The 8,151-nt window shown below is 45.0% G+C and overlaps 1 pseudogene; it reads left to right on the forward strand.

Annotated features, from left to right (window-relative positions):
- The first annotated feature begins 782 nt into the window (after positions 1–782).
- Positions 783–4,483, forward strand: LOC149326457 (uncharacterized; annotated as a pseudogene).
- Positions 4,484–8,151: the final 3,668 nt, after the last annotated feature.

An 8,151-nucleotide genomic window follows, 5' to 3' on the forward strand; every position in this document is an offset into this window, starting at 1 on the left:
ACGGCTTCTCTGGCTCGTAAAAATCAAGCGCGACAAGTGGCAACCCACGGACCGCTCGTGTGTATGCAGCGTAAGTTATGCTTCTTCTGTATTCGTAGTTATTCTTTCATTTGCATGCTTTATACCGTAGCGTTTGTCAGTCTTGTATCCTAGATATCTGGCGCATATGCTTGCGTGTTTAACTCGTTTATTTCTGGGCAACACGACATGCTTAGTTCTTATAATCTCTTGTTGTACATGTAGTACTGCGAGCGCGTAAAGATATGCGCTCTTTGCTACCGGATCCTTGTGCAATTTCTTTTTTGTGCGCAGTGGAACGTAAGGGGAGCTCTAAGTTACCTTTTATGCTATGACATACAGAGCGCTTTGAGGAATTTTCTCGGCGTTGTATTCTTGTGCCGCTGTCCAACTCAGACGGTGTGCGTGCGTGCGCGCGCCCGTTTGTGTGTGTGTGTGTGTGAGAGAGAGAAAAAGAAATGAGGCGTATGACCAAGCAAGACGCATGTGTGGCCATGACAATCATGTCAGGACTCGTTATGACTAGTTTACTAACGGCTAATTGGTAGTTACTGCATGTATAAAGGCACGCTTAACTTGGTGATCGATATGTGTTTTGTGATCACGCTTGTCTAGACATTCGCTTTTCTTTCCCCATTCGATGACCGGTGAATTATCTGAACATCTGACTGGAGATGAGTGACGAGGATTTCATGACTACGGAGCCCTTTAACAACGGAAATTTCTTAATGGTGATGACAGGATCAGACGGAAGAGAAAGCTGTTTCATTGAAGCTCCACAAAATTTGTGGACAGCATGATCGAAAGCGGGAAGTCGTGAAAAATCCAGGATTGACTTACAGCATTGCCTTCTTGCGCGCACATATATGAGTGCAACGTTTTATTTTTAAAGGAATTTCTTAGCTCACTGCCCATGTTCCACCTAGCAGCAAAGGCAAGAACCTTTAGTATCTTAACATGGGAAGCACACATCTCTTCAGTGTCCAATAATTTCCTCGCACTCTCCCCGTTTTTTTTTTTTTTCAGAAAGAAGTCGACGGTCTTTTGCCTCTTTCTTAGTATATCTTAACAAGCACCTGAATTTCACTTATAACTGTTTGGGCATATCCCTGTTTGTGTTACTTATTTTTAGCTGTTTAGAATGTTAGTGTGAAGCCCTCTCAATTTAAACATTAATAAGTTTGTCTGATCATTGCATGTTTCTGTGTTACAGGCACATTTTGAAGAAAGCGCCTTTGAGCAGAATAGGGCTGACGGGTGGAAAAAATTGAAGCCCAATGCTGTGCCAACGCTTTTTTCCTTCAGAGGTATAATAAGCCACATATTTCTACATTAACGAAAGTTTGCAACGCTTCTTTCCTAATCCTATTGCTTCTTTCATTCTTAGCCTGATTGTTCTAACTTAGTACTGTAATGACCGGCCATTTGTAGACTCACGTGGAGCGATTATTTTTTTTTTTTCATCATACTGCAGACCCAGTGAAGGGTCCTAGCAAGAGGGGTAACAATTTCAGAACAAAACACAAAAGCATAAAGTGCAAAAACACGAACATAAAATTCACACAAATGTTTCTTCAGAGAATTAGGCGGCTCACATTACAGTAAGACTCTTCATACCTCCGGTCAATAGAATAGCTCGTTTTCATTTTTTACAAGGAGGTAAATCAGCCGCGCCTTCCGCCCAGAAGCATGATGCTGACAATTTTGCATTTTATTTAATTTTATGTCTAAACGTAGCAAGACTTGGAGCATGCTCGTTCGTAATGATAAAATAATGCACCATCTGATTTGCAGCATGTGTGGCCTCTCTTTTTTCAGCGATGCCTAAGCACAGGAAGCCGCCAAAGGAAAGGTTACAAGGGGTGCCTGCGGCAGCAGAGCAAAGGGGCACTCTGCAGCATCAACAGAGTGCTTCTGATACCACATCAACAGAAATTCAGGACCAATACGTCAACGACATGGCTGATATGCCACACACGGCAAATCAAGAACTGCAGCCATTGCCCAGTGACGACAGGGAGACGGCTCAAAGTCAGATGAACAACTCACCTCGCCCAAGTTCCATTCCAGAAACTTCAATACCCGCCACAGATGATTCCCTGCAAGTTGCCTGCGCACTTCGTGCAACCCGTGCAGAGAAGTGCAGTAACAGCTCATGTGCTACACTTAATAAACAGCTAGAGGACATGAAGAAAAAATACGCGAAACTTAGCGAAGTTCACAGCAAAACAAGTGCTACAAATAAGTCAATTAAAAGGAAGCTTCAAAAAATGGAAAAGGCCAGCGAAATGTTACGAAAAAAACTGAAGTTCCTAAATCAAGACCAAATGCGAGCCCTGTCTCGGAACAGCAACAAAGGTTCCACCTGGTCGTCCAAAACAATTAAACAAGCCCTTCAGATCAAATTTGCGAGTGGAACTTCAGGCTACGAAACCCTAAGAAGACTTGGGTACCCACTGCCTTCTAATAGGACTCTTGTCCGTCGTCTTCAGAGACTCAAGTTCCTACCAGGAATCTTAACTGAAGTGATTGACGTTCTCAGAGTAAAAGCAGAGGGCATGGAAGATATTGAAAAAGATTGTGTGCTTTATCTCGATGAAATGGAAATTGCACAAGGGTATGACCTCGATCGTGCTGAAGACATTGTGTTTGGAGGGAAAACATTTCCAGCAGTTCCAGATGAACCTGCATGTCATTGCTTAGTGTTTATGGTCGGAGGATTGAACACAAGGTGGAAGCAGGTAATCGCATACCATTTTACAGGAAGCTCTGTCGACGGGGGTCTGCTTAAGAGTTTTGTTCTGGAAATCGTGCAGCTTTGCGCTGACATTTCTCTTAGAGTGCTTGTGGTAACCTCTGATATGGGAGCGTCCAACAGAGCTATGTGGCGCGAGTTAGGTTTTTCTAGCCATAGGAATTCTAACACTGTGTGCTCAATCCCTCATCCGATGCTTCAGGGAAAGGAACTCTTTTTCACTGCGGACGCGGCTCACGTGATAAAAAGTATCCGAGGTCAGCTTTTAAACTCTATTGACTTTACGCTGAGCGATGCAACTGTCTGCCAACATAGCTTACCCTCAAACAAAGTCAAGCTGGAGCACGCGCGCTGTCGCAGAATACGACTCTAGCAAAGAGCTGAAAATTGCACCCAAACTTTCTGAAGCTCATGTCAGCAAAGGCCACTTCACAAAAATGAAGGTCGGCATAGCAGTTCAGTTCTTCAAGGAATCCCCAGCCGCCATTCGTTGCCTAATAAGAGAGAAAGTGCTCGAACCAGAAGCTGAAACCACAGCATGGTTCCTGGAGCTCATCGCAAAATGGTACAAACTGATGTCCTCACGACATCCGTCAGTTGCACTTAGTTGGCAAGATATGGCAAAGTACCATGAAGCCTTGCACATGTTGCGCCTGGCAGTGGACACAATTCAAGGCATGCAGATGGGCAGCACATCCCAGTGGAAGCCCTCACAGGCAGGTCTCATGATTGCAACAACAGTTGTCCTTCGTTTGCAAGATATTGTGCTTAAAATGGATGGCTACAAATTCTTTCTCACCGGGAGACTGCTACAGGACTGCCTGGAGAATCTTTTTTCTGTTGTGCGTCACAGGAAACCCGTTCCAAACGCGTATGACATGAAATGTGCTTTGAAACTTGTATGCGTGTCAGTTTTTGCACACACCAGCAACCTCAAGCTATGAAACGGATGATTCTGAGTACCTGCTTGATATGATTTCACAAGGAAAAAAAGAGTACGTTGGAGATGTTGAAGAGGAAATTGACGATGGGGAAATTCTGTTCATTGAAGCACTGACTTCAATTGAGTGCAGTATTTTGCATCATATTGGCGGATTTGTTGTGAAAGGAATTTTGAAGAAAACGAACTGCGAGCAGTGCAAGGCTGCAATGCTTGGCTCGACGAACCATGAGCATGCATATTTAACTGCACTGAAAGAGTACGTCCAAGATGGTGAGAACTTGTGTTATCCGAGTGGTGCGGTTATGAGCCTTCTTCAATCCTGCGAAGAGCACTTTAAAGGAATCACGTCCTGGACAGACAATCTGTTCACCCTTAAGTCCCCTCTAAAGGCTGTCACAGAATATTTAAACAAGAACACACGATTCACTATGGAGGCCTGTCAGCAACACAAGGATTCTCTGGCAAACATACTGATATCAAGTTATGCAAGAGTACGGCTACGCATTCACCTGCGTCAGCTCGAAGCTGCGAGAGTCAATGGGCATGGAAGCAAGACATGCGCTGCAGTTAATTTGCAGTGAGTTGTAGCGCTTGTTTTTGACATTTTAAGGTTTCCGACCAAATAAACAAGCTATCACATCGGAAATCGCTAATTATCGGATGCAGTTTCTTTTTTCATTGTTCAGAAACCGTGTGGCTGCTTTATTTTAGCGGCATCGATATCTGATTTATAGTAGTGAGCAGTTTACATTACATTGCTGCATAAGATATGCTAAACAGGGCTTATAGTCCGTGACTGCGTGAGTCAAAATTTAATGCTATAGAAACCATATGTGTGAAGCACCAAGTAATCTGGCATGTATTAAAAAGTTTGTTTATCTCCATCTGCATATCGAAAGTAACGCGAAAGAAAGGAAAACGAAATTCAGAATAGCTATGGGAATGCTTTTCTGAGCATAAAATAGCCGTAAAGTACTATATTGTGTAATGTAAAATGAAAGAACATGCCTATATGTATACTCAAGCTTAACACAAAAATGTTCCAGAAGTCGTTTATTTTGTAGTATTAGCGAGTAATGCTCCGCAAAAATTATAAATCACGTTTGAAACTACAAAGAAACATTAAAAGTGGCCCGGATGTGTTCGCTGGGCGGTATATGGCGCTCGGCTGCACGGGCGCAACACAGCCGCGGCGGCCGAGTTTCGATAGAGCTGAAAAACACAGTGCCTTGTACTAGGTCGATATCGGTGCATGTTAATAAAAACCTGAGGTGGACGAAATTCCCGATGTCCTCCAGCACGGCTTCATAACAGCCGATGTCGCGAAATTACAAAAACCGTGAATGTGACACTGGCTGGCTCGCCGCCCTTGGCTGCGTACGGAGCGGGCATCCTAATGGCGGACGTCGTAGCAGACGACGCGGTTGTCTCCACCCTGCACGGCGGCGGCGGGAGGAGCGCGCGCATCGAGGCACCCTATCCTCGGCTAGGGCGCCTCGATGCCAGCGCCGCCGTTCAGGGTGGTGCCATCCTTTGACCGCTCCAACGCCGCCTCTCTCTCTCTGCGGCGCCATTTTGAATCACAGCGGTCGGTCGGGCTGAGTTGCTTGGTGCACGCAGCTGAGCTTCCGTTTTTCGAGGCCCAGTGGCTGCGGACGATCGCTGGTGGCTTTATTTGTTTGACAGTGCTCTACCGCCTGGCTGAGGCAATTGTCAAGTCCACCGAGGCAGCATGATGGGTTGTTGTGTGCCAATGTACGCCGGGTCAACGCATAAATGCCTACGCTGTTTTCGCTTCCCCCAAGACTCCGAGCGAAGGAAAAAATGGGAAGCTTAAGTAAAGCGGGATCAGTGGAAAGCAACTGACAGCTCACTGACAGCAACTGACTGACGTTGACGAGCCTTATTGAGCGATGAGTTTCTCTGCCACCGAGCGAGTGCACTGAACACCCAAGCGTTATGAGAAAACTGATGTGCCGTTTTGTTGTCATGCGACTGCGTATCTACCTCCGCTAGTTAAGCGAGCCTGACGATTCAGGCGACGGTTTTGGCAGCAAGACTGTGGCTGGCGTCAATTTGCCATAGAGCACATTGCTTTACATGTTACACCTCACTGTGCTTTTTTACCACTCTGTCTCGTTCAGCTATTTCGTGGTTTGCATCCTTTTTTTTCATACTTTGTTTTCATGTTTGCGCCGAAGGTGACACCACGCTGTGCACAACAACATTGTTTCCCCTAAGTCTTGCTGACTTATTTCGTGGTTTCAACCTTTTTTCATGTTTTGCTTTTATGTTTTTATTTATGGTTACAAACCACGGTACATGTCCCAATTTTCTGTCCCAATGTCTTGCTTACTTATATTGTAGTTCGTGTTTTTTTTCATGACCTGCAATTACAGTTGGCATTAAATGAATAATTTGCATTGTCTTTTGTTTTGTTCTCTGTACCATCTGCAAGAGGGTAGGCTGACAAGCTATAAGCTATGTTACATATTTGTCTTCATCGGTAATAAAGTTCAACTTTTAGGTAGGAGTTATTTTTCGAGCAGCCTAACCCATCAGCACACAATTTTGTAGACAGAAGAGGAAATACACAGATAGCCAACGTTAAAAACCGCGTTTTTTTAACAAAGCCCTGTATGGTCGATTTTTTTCGAAAAGCGTGACTTTTCAATGTCGATGAATTCGATTTCAAATTTAAAATTTCCAGAATTACTGCAGTTTTTTAATGACTAATATTCACCATTTTTTGAGCAGGTTTACATGCATGGTTTATTAATGAATACCGATTGGCTTGAATAAAATTAATATGAAGACATATGTGTACAATTGTGTTTCACAAACTGAGGAATCGCAGGAGAGCAACCGGTGCGTATGTCCATGGCGCAAGCGAAGTGTGCATGCGAGCGCACGCAAGAACATTCGGTGGTTGTGCGCCCCTCATAAAAATGAAACGAGTGAGAAACTTCCAGTAATCCTTTATGCTATCGCCAACGAGGGGTGATTCGTTTTCTTTGGCTTCGAGAAAGAAAATGCAGGAGCAGTAGCAAAGTCGGTGTACTGCGGCATCATTTGTATATACCAGCGCCCGCCCCATAAGCAGATGTAATTGCGCCCTTGTGAGCAATAAACGGGCGAGCAACTCCCAGTTACCCTTTGAAAGATTAGAAAGCAGACAGACACCAGTTTTTGCGAGCAGAAGAAATGGAAAAAGTCCGCGCGACGATAGCGAAACCAGCCGCAGCGCTCGGGCGGCTGACGACACGCGGGCGTTAACAGAACGTGGAAATTAAAATCCAGAATATCGTGGAAAAAAAAGAGGCAGCAATTTCTTCTATCCGCATGGAGCAGCAGCACCTGCCCGGCAACAGATCCTTAAAATATTAGCGCATTTTTCAAAACAACAGACGGAACAGTAAATGTTCAACCTCGACTACCAGGAGCTGTAAAATTAAGTCGTGCAATTACGTCTTCGTCCCACGGATGTTAAAATGGCTGTTATGAGTGAGAAGATACGCAGTGCGATGTTGATGAAAAAGACTGCTCGAGCCAAAACCACTCTCACGCCCGCGGAGAGTAAGAGTGGCGCCGTTACACACACTAGCGCAGCTGATCCCGTGTGATTCAATATGGCGGCGCCCGCGATGTTGTCTCCACCCCGAACGGCGGCGCTGGCATCGAGGCACCCTATCCTCGGCGGCGGCGGCGATTCGCGGGTGCGAGGGCAGGGAGAAGAAACAAAAAGCCTGCTCTTTTTTGTACTGTGCGTTAGGAGATGCACGCGTCTTGCGCCCCGAAAAGCGCCCGCTGTCGAGGAACAGAGAGCGGATGATATTTATTTCATATGGCAATATACGAGGTGTTCGAGCCAAAACGGGTCTCCGAATGAGCATTGTGTTTGCACTAGGCGTGGGATATACGATAAATTATTTGTTTTTTTTCGGGAGGGTAACGAAGAGGGGGACGAAAAGACTGTTGCCAGGTTGAAAGCGAAGTGAAGGGGATGGCTGATGCAAATGGGAAACATCCAGGTGAAGAAAGGAGAAAGAGGCGAGAGAGGTAACTGCGGAGATAACAAAAGGAGCAGAAAAAACAAAATTCCGTTTACCCGTTGCTAGCTTTTGAGGCCGTATTGTTTTTATTAGCCGTTTAAATTGTTTTGCTAGCTTAATTCTTGAATGGTTGTATAAAGACCAATCTCTCAAGCCACTGGATAACAGAGTTCATTACCACCCTACATATGTTCAATTTCGTGCACATTGACCTGAATACTGTGACTGAAGCACTCACTTCTGCAGCGGCTTTAAAAACAGCTTGCCATACTCATATCTATTTGTCTTGGTGCTCTACACGTGGTGTTTCGATGAAATAAACTGGGGATTTGCGTAGAGTTAATAAACTAACTTCGAACTTTTTCCACTGCTTGCGAGATCGC

The sequence above is a fragment of the Amblyomma mixtum genome, chromosome 10 (genome assembly GCF_055824585.1).
Source record: "Amblyomma mixtum isolate Tamu chromosome 10, ASM5582458v1, whole genome shotgun sequence".
Taxonomy (NCBI): Eukaryota; Metazoa; Arthropoda; class Arachnida; order Ixodida; family Ixodidae; genus Amblyomma; species Amblyomma mixtum.